Source organism: Cervus canadensis, chromosome 23 (genome assembly GCF_019320065.1).
Source record: "Cervus canadensis isolate Bull #8, Minnesota chromosome 23, ASM1932006v1, whole genome shotgun sequence".
NCBI classification, from domain to species: Eukaryota; Metazoa; Chordata; class Mammalia; order Artiodactyla; family Cervidae; genus Cervus; species Cervus canadensis.
In genome coordinates, this window is record NC_057408.1 from 17,211,605 (window position 1) to 17,223,892 (window position 12,288).

At 41.2% G+C, this 12,288-nt stretch overlaps 1 long non-coding RNA gene across 1 annotated transcript; it reads left to right on the forward strand.

The window, feature by feature from the left end:
• Positions 1-938: 938 nt before the first annotated feature.
• On the forward strand, positions 939-9,551 carry LOC122425405. Its single transcript, XR_006264837.1, has 3 exons — positions 939-1,023; positions 5,109-5,288; positions 9,444-9,551. It is a non-coding gene; the product is annotated as an uncharacterized LOC122425405 (long non-coding RNA).
• Positions 9,552-12,288: the final 2,737 nt, after the last annotated feature.

Below are 12,288 nucleotides of genomic sequence, written 5' to 3' on the forward strand. Positions count from 1 at the left end.
GCAGGAGGATTCTTCACCTCTAGTGACACCTGGGAAGCCCATGATAGCAGGATATTAAAAAAACAACAACTATATATATGTGTAAAACTGAGTCACTTCACTGTGCAGCAGAGGTTGGAAGAACATTTTAAAACAACTCTACTTTAATAAGGAAGCAAAGTGAGAAGAAAAACCATCTTCACAATGTGTTGCAAACACTTTTCAATAAGCTCTAACAATATGAACATTTTATTATTTTTTTTTTTTCAATATGAACATTTTAAAACTCAGATTCTCTCTCATTATGCATATCTTTTATTTGTTTTTATCAGAATCCTTTGACTGTATAAAAAAATCTAGTGATTTTCAGAATCATGTTTTCAACATCACAAATTCCAATTAACAGCTTTAGTTTACCCACTTAAAAGTTAACTTCAAGTACCAGTGGATTTTCAGTTTAATTAAAGATAAGATTTATGTTCTAAAAAAGGGCAAATGAAATGTTCTTTGGGTGTGATTTGTGACAGATTAGGGTGGAACTCAGAATTATTTAGACAATGTAAGAGGGTTTAAAATAGAGAATACATAAGGAAGAAAAGTTTTTTTTTTTCCTGTTCCCAAAGAATTGTTTGGGGGCTGTCTAGATTCAAAAGAGAAAGGATTCCACTGCAAAAAGCTCCCAGGCCATTTTTGTCAAAAGATACAAGAGACATTGTAGAATTTCTTACTAAGAGAGCAAGTTAAAGAGGGGACTGTTGAAACTGGGGCTGACAGATTTTAGCTAATTTTAACAGGCCTGTGTAGGTATTGCTAAATTCTTAAGTTTCTGAATGATGTCATCTTCTTAAATGATGACTTAGCAAACAAGCATTTCTATTCTAATGATGTCTTTCTGAGTAAAATGTTGAATCACTCAAAGGACACAGATAGACAGAGACAAACATACCATGTGGGAGGGGCAGAGCTTTATAAAACCAGTCGTTGCCATGTCTGAACTCTAACAACGCTCGGAAGACCGTTTCCTGTCAAGCAGAGAAGAACCAGGTATTTCAGCCATTTCCATGTCTCTCTCTGTGAAATAGGGTTTTATTTTGCATACTGGTATTATTAACATAATGAAAATTAAACTGTGGGATGTTTTTAGAGGATGAGTAAAAATTTAATGGTGTTTTCTTGTTTAGATGCTTGTTTGAGAATATTTTGGTTCAAGATTTGAATTAAGTTATACATAATCTTAAATCTCAGAGATCAGCAAATGCCTATGTAACATTCACCAAACCCAAATGTACATTCTGGTTGTGATGTTAGTTTTACTGAATAGCTTAGAATGTGTGTATCCTTTACTAGTTTGTGTTTGGCACTGAATTTAATGAAAATAGCTAGACCAATTAAAATGTATTTTTTTAGCAACTGAAAGTAATTTATAAATTGTACATAAATATGATATGGACAAAAAGAGGACTCAGTTTTCATATTAAACAACCAGAAATTAAGCAGAAAACTGAGTGGTTCAGTTCAATACCAGAATATACTTACTGAATTTAGTTTGATAATTGGTCAGTTTAGTTAAAGAGAAAGAACAGCCCAGTTAGTTGCTGGATCGACTGAAGTAATAGTTCAATAAATAATTTAATATCCAATAAACAAAAAATTATTCATTATGAAAGAAATCAAATACAGAAAAGTCTTTTAATTTTATGGGGGAAAACTTGGTAATTTGGAATGGGAAATTTCCTTGAAGTTGTTGTTTTCTCTGTGTCATTAATTTTTCTGGTCAATTTCAAAATATTTACACTGTGTTCCTGCAAAAAAATTCAATTAAAAATGCTGCAGCAAGCTCAAATCTAACTTCGATGCCAGTGAGCAGAGGGGGTGTGGCTGCAGGTCTGAGCTCTTTGTCACCTGTGCCAAGTTTCAGGGGCACATTTGACAACTTTTGTTGTTTTAGGAACCAACACAAGCATCGCAGAGACCAACCCCACACTTGCTTTTCATCTGCTTGTTCTTCTAAAGATGATAGTAGATGTTGGTTAGGAGTATAAATCTAGAGATTGTTGGAGTTGTGCACCTCACTCTAGTGTTAGGAAATTCACAACAGGTGTTTCCTGTTCTGAGAGATTCTGAAGTCACTCAGTGACTTCGGTTTTACATGGTCTTAGGTAGATCCCACTTAAATGTAGGGTGGACGTGTGGTAGAGTCAGAAGACACTGTGTACATATACATATATATATAGAGAGAGAATATACATTCATAGATTTCTACAAATATAAACTTCTCAAACCTTATTTGAAAGGTCCGTAGGAACAGCACTAGAGCTGGAATTGAAAGCTAGTCTAGGCTTTGAAACCAGCTGTGCTATCGACATCTTCATATTCTCATTGGTATAACAAGAATTACTAGGTTTACCAGGCAAGTAATTATGCACGGTAAATAAAACAGTGAGGCTGAAGGCTCACTGAGGTTGAGGCTGACATAGACATCACACATTAATTTTTATGTTAAATGCAGTTAATTGCACCTATCTGAAAGATAAAAGTTAGACTATTTTTAAAACAAGTAAATACATCTGGGGTGATTTAATTCTGTCCTTACTTTTTAATTTTTTTAAAAAATAGTCACAGTCAACTGGAATTCTAACTTGGCATTAAAAGCCCTCACTTCTCATTTGTCTTGACAAATTTTGCTAGTGTCAAAGTGACTGACTATTTAGGTCATTATAAAGAATTAGATATAGGAGAGGCCTACATTAACTAATTAATTAATTAATTGGTCACATGATGCAGCTTGTGGGATCTTAGTTCCCCAGCCAGTGATTGAGCCCATGCCCTCAGCAATGAAAGTTCCGAGTCTTAACCACTGGACCACTAGGGAATTCTTAGGCTTAAGTTTATTTTTATAGCTCCAATTCTTTATTTTTTTGCACACAATAACATTTATGCTATTAATTCTCTGTTTTTAAAATGTTTTTGAGAGGAATAATTCATTATAAGGATGATTTTAAAATTGAGAAAGAAGAGGAAACAAATTTCTGAGTCACCCAGGTTAATCTAACCTCAGTGATGAAGCAAGAGAAAAAAAACAGTGATTTTTTTTTTGAAACTTAAGCCTTCTAGGAGTATTACAAACTGGCTTCCTTCCTCTTTTTATTTCCTCTTTCTAGCATTTCTCAATCCAGTAGCTGGCTGAAACTCTTATACGTAGTAGTTAAACATCAGTAGGTGAAGTATAAGTGACATTGGACAAAGTGGGGAATCCTGGGCTTGAATCCCTGCACCATTACATACAAACCCTGTGACCTTATATATGTCTCAGGGCATCAGGATGTAACCTGCAGAATAAAGATCAGAATATGTACCTCACACTGATCCTGTGAATATTACATGTTAAAGGAGATAAGAAGACATGAGAGAGTTTTGGGGACAAGTTTTATTTAATTTACTATTTTGTCTTGATAAAATACAATTGGGTGGTATCTCGCATGAGAAATTTTGATACAAATGGCAATCACTTTTTTCACAAGAAATGTTCGTGAACTGAGTGTTCACATGACAGCCGTGGACTAGGGAGATGTGAGCCTGGGAGGCCCCGCTAAGGGAGCCCAAGGCTGAAGAGAGCCTCCTCCAGGGTCTCCCCCAGCAGCTCCCCAGCCACCGTCCCCAGAAGGGTTCCTGTGGAATGATGAGTGTCAGCGTCGCTGGGTACATTTATAGATTTTGGTAATTGCAGGGTGTGTTTGAAGTCATTGTGAAAGTGTAAGATACAGTCTGTTGGCTAGAACCAGCAGGTACCCACCCACACCGGGTGTGTCCAAGCATTTGGCTGCATGCAAGTCTTAGGTCACGGAAGGTGTGTCTGTCATTTATCAGATGGTGGATGGGGTGTGTGTGTTCATGTGTGTGTGTGTGTGTGTGTGTGTGTGTATGTGCATGTGTATGTGTGTGTGTGAGTTCCATAAATCCAGGGCCATTCCTGCAGAGAGACCTGGAGTTGACTGTTCTGCTAGGGGTGGTGGTAGGAGGGGGGCCTTTCCAGCACCCCCAGTTGCTCAGCTCAGGGGGTGCTTTGGTAGAAAGGCTGTGGTGTGTGAGTGAGTCGAGGGGGTATAGGAATGGGAGATAGGGCAGTGTGAAATCCTCACTCTCAAAAGGTGAGTCTAAGCCACTTGTAGAAAGGAGTTTGGCCATCTCCACTGGGGCCAACAAGAGTGTGCGTGCATGTGGTATGCATTTGAATATGTGTGTGTTTTCCTCTAGTGTGTGTGATGGTGATGGTTTAGTCACTAATTCGTGTCCATGGATTCTTGTGACCCCATGGACTGTAGCCTGCCAGGCTCCTCTGTCCATGGGATTTCCCAGGCAAGAATACTGGAGTGGGTTGCCATTTCCTTCTCCAGGGGATCTTCCTGACCCAGGGATCAAATCTGGGTTTCCTGCACTGCAGGCGGTCTCCTGCATTTCAGGTGGATTCTTTACTGACTGAGCCACCAGGGGAGGCCCTAATGTGTGTATCTGTATGTCTGTATGTGTGATGTGTGTTTGTAGGTACAACACAGGGGTTGAGAGTATGACCCTGGAGGCCACCCACCCACCTGGCTTCAATTTCCAGTCCTGTCCCTTATAGTTGAGTGACATGGGTCACTTTTCTGATTCTCTTTGGGCAGTAATTTTTCCCCTTGTAAGCACAAGAATAGCAATGCCTTCCTCACAGGATTTGTGTGAGGATTAACTGGTTTAGAACAGGTGAAATGTTGAACACAGCATCTGTTGTACAGTTAAGAATTCAGTAAGGGCTATTTATTGTTATTGCTGTTATTATCATTATTATGAGGTGGAATGTCACCACGCATCCCAGGACGGTTCCCTCTATCTCAGGATCAGCTGTGTCATTTGCAGAATCCAGTGCAGAAGGGAGATGCAGGGAGGGCCCTTTGTATAAAATTATTAAGGGATTGCAAGGTTGTGACAGCAGCACACCGCACCGAGAGCGGAACCTTCTGTGGCTGCGCCGCTGGCCCTGTTCAGTGAAGGGAGAGTAGAGAGGGGACCCCTGCCCTGTGCTACGCCACTGACATCACTCAAAACGTTGAGTCATCTTTTAGAGCTGTTGCTTTTCCTCGTTTTCCTTCCAGATTGAGACAATGGAAGAACTTTATGTGGCAAACACAATCTTTGCCCTCAATTTCTTCAAGTATCTGGCAAATACAAGCGCCGACACCCAGAATCTCTTCTTCTGTCCCTGGAGCATCTCCTCCACCATGGCCATGGTCTACCTGGGCGCCCGAGGCAATACTGCAGACCAGATAGCCCAAGTGAGTTTCTGTTAAAGTTCCCAATTGGGACTGAAGGATTCCTGGACTGAATTGTAGAACTGCTCTGATTATATGCTTGCAAGATCTGGACTATAACAGTCAGCTACTAGTGGGATCTTAGTTCCCCCACCAGGGATCGAACCCATGCCCTCAGCAATCATCACAAACCATTACAACACAAGTTACTTAGATTCAAATATATAAAAGAGTCAAACCACGAAAATCCTCAATGGTAGATGTAGTAGAAGGATTATCAGTTTTCTTATCCTGCAACGTTAGAAATAGTTAATAGTGACTATATCTGACATCTGAAAATGTTTATATTTTTCAAAGGATTTGTCTGCTTTATCTCTTACTGGTTTTAAGAGTGTCACTGATGGATGGGCAGTGGGACTGAAGCACCTTTCCCCAGGGTTCCTCTGGTTTCTGCTCTCTCGTCTCAGGCTCTTTCCATTTATGTGAAGAATTCCTAGTAGTGGTTTTAAGAGAGTGCCATGAAGAGAAAAAACTGTCCCAGAGCTCGGTCTGTGCACTCTGGGGGAGGCACCGAGGGCAACAGGACTTCGGGGAGCCTCAGCCAACATGCTCTGCCCCATGAGCTCATGTCAACAAAATGGGGCTGACGGGATGGCTGTCTTCAAAGCCCAGGTGGTCGGGGGGTCCAGCACTCTGGGGTCTTTCTGTCAGGGCCGCTGGCTTCCTTCCTTGGTGAACGGACACCAGCTCAGTCAGGAGACCCTTTCACTGGGTCAGGGACTGTGGAAATATGTTGACCTACTTCACTTGTACACAGCAGTCATCCTCTGGTATGAGTGTGGCGCTATTAAATTTCACACGGTCCTGTCTTCCCTGGGTCCATGAGCAGACGAGGTAATTATATCATTAAAGTTCTTTCCTGGTCCCATGTGTACAGACGTCAGTGCTGAGTGCTGGGCATCCAAGCTCTGCCTCTCACAAGCGTGGCTGCTGTCCTCAGTCACACAGAGATTCCCGTGAGGATCGCACCTGAGTGTGCGAGTGCCGGGGGATGGAGAGTCTTCCAGGTACACGGTCACCCACTTAAGGCGGGCCTCGTTTGGAGTGGCTCACACAGTGTTAGCCAATCTCACCACAGGAGGGAGAGGGCCAGGAGCTTCTCTCTCTGTTTGTGGCAGTTTGAACAGCAAGACTCACAACAAAGCCTAGTTGCTCAACTCTGATACCAGCCACATCTTGCAAGACTCCTTCCCCTTTATTTCCTTTGCTTTGGAAAAAAAAATAAATAAAGGCAGCGAACTCTGTTATAAACTTTAGAAAACATCAAGGACTTCAATTTTTATTTGTATTTAGTTTTTGGCCATGCTATGTGGCATGTGGAATGTTAATTCCCATCCCGCTGCACTGAAAGCATGGAGTCTTAACCACTGGACCGCCAGGGAAGTCTTCATTTTTTAAATGTAAAGGAATCAGAAGAAATTTTTTTTTCTTTTTTTTTTTTGAGGACAGATGCCAAACAAAGTGCTCTAGGTGCTAAAGGGAAAATCTTGATTTTGCTACCAGAGGATAAGTAACTTATTGGTCACTCATGGTACAACACAGCTTTTCTGTGTTTCGAAAGTATTTTCTGCATGTGGGACAAGAATTTTATATATAATAGTTTTCTTGTAACTGTTACATGGGAAGATTTTAAAATTCAAAGGCAAATTGGCATAATTCTCTACCAAAAAAATAGAGGAGACGCTTTTTGGTTTGGACGTGGAAGCCTGGACTTTGGGGACAGACCTGCCTGTCTTTGGTTGGTGGTTTTGCCACTTACTAGGTGTGCAAATGAAGACATTTAAACGCTCTGAGCCTCAGCTTTCTTATTTTTTATAAGAACAACTTTGTTGAGATATAATTCACATTTCATAAAATTCACCCATTTAAAGTTTACAATTCAGTAGTTCTTAGTATATTCGCAAGAATTGTGCAGCCATCGCCACAGTCTGATTTTAGAGTATCTTCTTCCCCAAAGGAATTCTCTATGGTCTATGGCTATACCACCCTGAACCCTCCCAATCTTGGAAGCTAAGCAGGGTTGGGCCTGGTTAGTACTTGGATGGGAGCCATTCTGTACCCATAAACTATATTAATTTGATCATACATAACGTGGATTTTTAACCACATATTTTGTACAATAGTTGCAGACCTCCAGAACACCATTTGATAACTCAAAAGAGTCTAGTAGTAACTTTCTTATTTTTAAAATGTAAATGAAAATGTGTATTGGGCAAGATGAGTATGAAGAGTAGAGTTAATAGGAGAGGCATGTGCTGGAACTAATTGTTTTCATAACTGATACTTACAATGCCCCAGCCAGGCACCTTGCTGAGAATGTGTTATGAATTTATCCACAGAATACAAAGTCCTGTGAGGTAGGTGCTCTGATTACCGTATTCACTTTACAGATGAGAAAATCATTGCAGGAAGAGGCTGCCCACATTTGGGAACTGGCGTAGCTTGTAAGGCTGAAACGGTTGTAGTGGATAAAAGGAGCAAATAAAATAAATAGATAATCTCTTCCCTTGTGGCTCAGATGGTAAAGCGTCTGCCAACAATGAGGCAGATCTGGGTTCGATCCCTGGGTCGGGAAGATCCTCTGGAGAAGGAAATGGCAACCCACTCCAGTACTCTTACCTGGAAAATCCCATGGACGGAGGAGCCCAGTAAGCTACAGTCCATGGGGTCGCAAAGAGTCAGACACGACTGAGTGACTTCACTTCACTTACAGAGCACAGGCAACGTGAGATTTGCAGGAGTATTTTTACCCAGCTCTTATCTTTAGGATAAGGGCACAGAACGGCCGGGGCCAGGCCTGCTCTCTGGGAAGGGTGCCTGCCTCAGCCTGGCTCAGGACCATGACACACACCCCATACCTGCAAGGACTCTTGCCATGACTTGAGTGGGCTTCAGTGCTGCCCAGAGACCCCAACTTATGGGCCAGCTTCCTTAAAAGGTAGGACAACCAGAGAAGCTCTTACAGAAGGCAGTCCTCCCTTTTACAGTGGCAGTCAGACTGCTTTTCAGAGGGTATTAGGTAGGAACTTATAATATATGATCTGAAGAGCAGAGAAAGACCCCAGAAATCCTAACACCTCTTCTTCCAGCCTAGAAATCCACCATCTGCTGGGCAAGGCTGCCTTCCCTCCCTTGGCAGTCTCCACCATCAATGCTTTACCAATAAGTTCCTCCCTGCCTGGGGCCCCATGGCACTGGGACCCAAAGGATGCTGGAGGTGGGGGTGGGTGGGTGGCAGGGCCAGTCGGAGGAGTCTATTGTACTGGGGGAGGGGGCTTGAGGCAACTTCCAGGGCCAGTCTGCACCTGCCAGTTTCACTGTTAGCTGGATCTGCCACTTACAACATAAAGAAATTCACATAGGGACTTCTTGATGGTCCAGTGGCTAAGACTCTGTGTTCCTAATGCAAGGGAACCTCGATCTGATCCCTGGTCGGGGAACATGTGGAAACTAAAGATCCTGCATGCTGCAACTAAAGATGCTGCCTGCCTCAACTAAGACCGTGGGCAGCTAAATAAATACATAAATGAAAACAAATATTTTAAAAAAGGAATTCATATTGCCATCTGACCCCTGCCATCTTCCCCCAACATGGACAGAAGTGAGGGATTTCTTTATGTGTAAATAACGTATGTGCAAATGTTTTAGGTGATCCTTGGTAATACTGAGCACCCTGTTTTTTTGCTTAAACTAGCTGTGGCTGCTAATTTTTAACAGTCTAGAAGGGTATAATGTGTAAGGCCACTGAACAGAGAGATACAAAGTCAGGAGTTAACCTTATTACTTCCTTCAAAATACTGGGATATTTTCAAGGAAGTTTATGAGTTGGGTGATAATTTAGATAACTTAATTAAAAGGCTATAAATCATCTCATTATAATTTTTTTTTGTCAAAATGGCCAGTATTTGACTTAGTATAAAATAACTCATGCTAATCCCCATGAAGGGAATTTCACTGACTGACACATATTATGTTTGAAGAGCATCTATGCTTGTTGCCCAGACACAAAGGCAGGGAACTTGACATAGGAGGTCAAGAGGTACCTTTGACAGCTGTTGGTTTAAAAGCTAAATAAAGCAGCAAAAAAATGTACCCAATTTTCTCTAATTCCAATTGTAGGTGCTTCAGTTTAACCAAGTTGGAGTCCACAGAGGCACCCCAGTGAGCCCAAGGAGCCTCACAAGTTGTGATTTCTCACAGCAGATCCAGAGGGGCACCTATCCTGATGCTATTTTGCAGGTATCTGACTCATCCATTCCTACTTCTTTTGTATTTTGTTTCCAGAAACTTCTTGTGTTAAAGTCACAATATTAGGGAAGGAACCTAGTACAACTTCCACCATTCATAGGAAGAAAACCAAGACTCACAGTCCTTGAGTAAATATCTTACGGTCACTCTGATAAGGAAGGGTAGAGCTGGGGTAGAATCCATGCTTTATGACTTCCAGGTCAAGACTGTAAATTCTGTCACATCACTCTGCCATTAGTTTGGTATGCATAATTTATCCTAAAGCCATGGTAGAGACTCCTATAATACACATGTGTGAATGCAGATTTCCAGAGTAAGGGGTGACAAGTAATTGAGGAATGGAGATGGCCAGGCCTGGTGACTTCAGGAGAGGTCAATGACCTTTGTGTATCCTTTATCTCCTCTCTCCCTGTCTATCTAGGGCTTCCCCAATGGCTCAGTGGTAAAGAATCTGCCTGCAATGCAGGAGACGCAGGTTCAAACCCTGGATAAGATGATTCCCTGGAGCAGGAAATGGCAACCCACTCCAGTATTCTTGCCTGAAAAATCCCATGGACGGAGGAACTTGTCAGGCTACAGTCCAGAGAGTCACAAAGAGCTGGACACAACTGAGCGACTGACACGAGCACACATCTATCTGCTTTCTGTCGTCATTACGGTCACCACCTGCTGTCTGTCATCTGTCATCTGTCATCTCTATCTATCTATCATCTATCTATCTATCATCTATCTACTTACTGTCGTCATTATGATCATCACCTGCTGTCTGTCATCTGTCATCTCTATCTATCATCTCTATCATCTATCATCTGTCATCTTTATCTATCATCTCTATCATCTATCATCTATCATCTCTATCTATCTACTTACTGTCGTCATTACGGTCATCACCTGCTATCTGTCTATCATCTATCTATCTATCTATCATCTATCTATCTATCTATCTATCATCTATCATCTATCATCTCTATCTATCTATCTATCATCTATCTACTTTCTGTCGTCATTACGATCACCACCTGCTGTCTGTCATCTGTCATCTGTCATCTCTGTCTATCATCTATCTATCATCTCTATCTATCTATCATCTATCTATCATCTCTATCTATCATCTATCTATCATCTCTATCTATCTATCACCTATCTATCATCTCTATCTATCTACTTACTGTCGTCATTACGATCACCACCTGCTGTCTGTCATCTGTCATCTATCATCTCTATCATCTATCATCTATCATCTCTATCTATCTACTTACTGTCGTCATTACGGTCATCACCTGCTATCTGTCTATCATCTATCTATCTATCTATCATCTATCTATCTATCTATCTATCATCTATCATCTATCATCTCTATCTATCTATCTATCATCTATCTACTTTCTGTCGTCATTACGATCACCACCTGCTGTCTGTCATCTGTCATCTGTCATCTCTGTCTATCATCTATCTATCATCTCTATCTATCTATCATCTATCTATCATCTCTATCTATCATCTATCTATCATCTCTATCTATCTATCACCTATCTATCATCTCTATCTATCTACTTACTGTCGTCATTACGATCACCACCTGCTGTCTGTCATCTGTCATCTATCATCTCTATCATCTATCATCTATCATCTCTATCTATCTACTTACTGTCGTCATTACGGTCATCACCTGCTATCTGTCTATCATCTATCTATCTATCTATCATCTATCTATCTATCTATCTATCATCTATCATCTATCATCTCTATCTATCTATCTATCATCTATCTACTTTCTGTCGTCATTACGATCACCACCTGCTGTCTGTCATCTGTCATCTGTCATCTCTGTCTATCATCTATCTATCATCTCTATCTATCTATCATCTATCTATCATCTCTATCTATCATCTATCTATCATCTCTATCTATCTATCACCTATCTATCATCTCTATCTATCTACTTACTGTCGTCATTACGATCACCACCTGCTGCTAAAAACACCGAGTTTTCACGGCCTCACACAAAATTAGACTCACTTATGACAATGGCCGGAGAGGCTCCTATAAGACATCGGGGCTGGGCTTTACTGTAAGATGCACGTCGGTTCAGTGCATCGCTATGTGTTACGGAAATATGTGTTACTGACAGGGTGAAGGCATATTCTTGAATAACACAGCAAATAACACCACAAATTGAAGGAACATGGCTACAATGACAATAGCTGATTTCTTCATGGCTACTGCTTCGTAGAGCTAGGATTGCCTCTCCCATTAAGTACCTCAATGGCCAGCTGTGATAGTAGCCATTAGTTTCTCACTGGAATTCTCACTTAGAAACCGAACCTAATACTTGCCATGTTGACTAGCGCAAGAACAGTGGAAGCTCCTTGGAGAAGCAAGTCAGACAGACATGCTTCTGTTTTATCACAGAAACTGCTTCTCGCTGGTCCTGCTCACAGACAGATTGCTAATTCCAAATTTATAGACAGTTATGTAGATATTCTTTACCAACTGAGCCACCAGGGAAGCCCTAATAGCTTAGTTGGTAAAGAAACTATAAATAGTGAAGAGAGGGAAGGAAAAATGGGAACCTGTCATGAGGCCCCTGAAAATAGGGAACTAAAAACTTTTCAGAGATTCGAAGTCAAAGGGGGCTAATATGACTTAGAAATGGAGCAGCAGGCACAAGCTCTAGAATGAAATGAAGGGCAGAAGAATGAAATTAGGGAATATA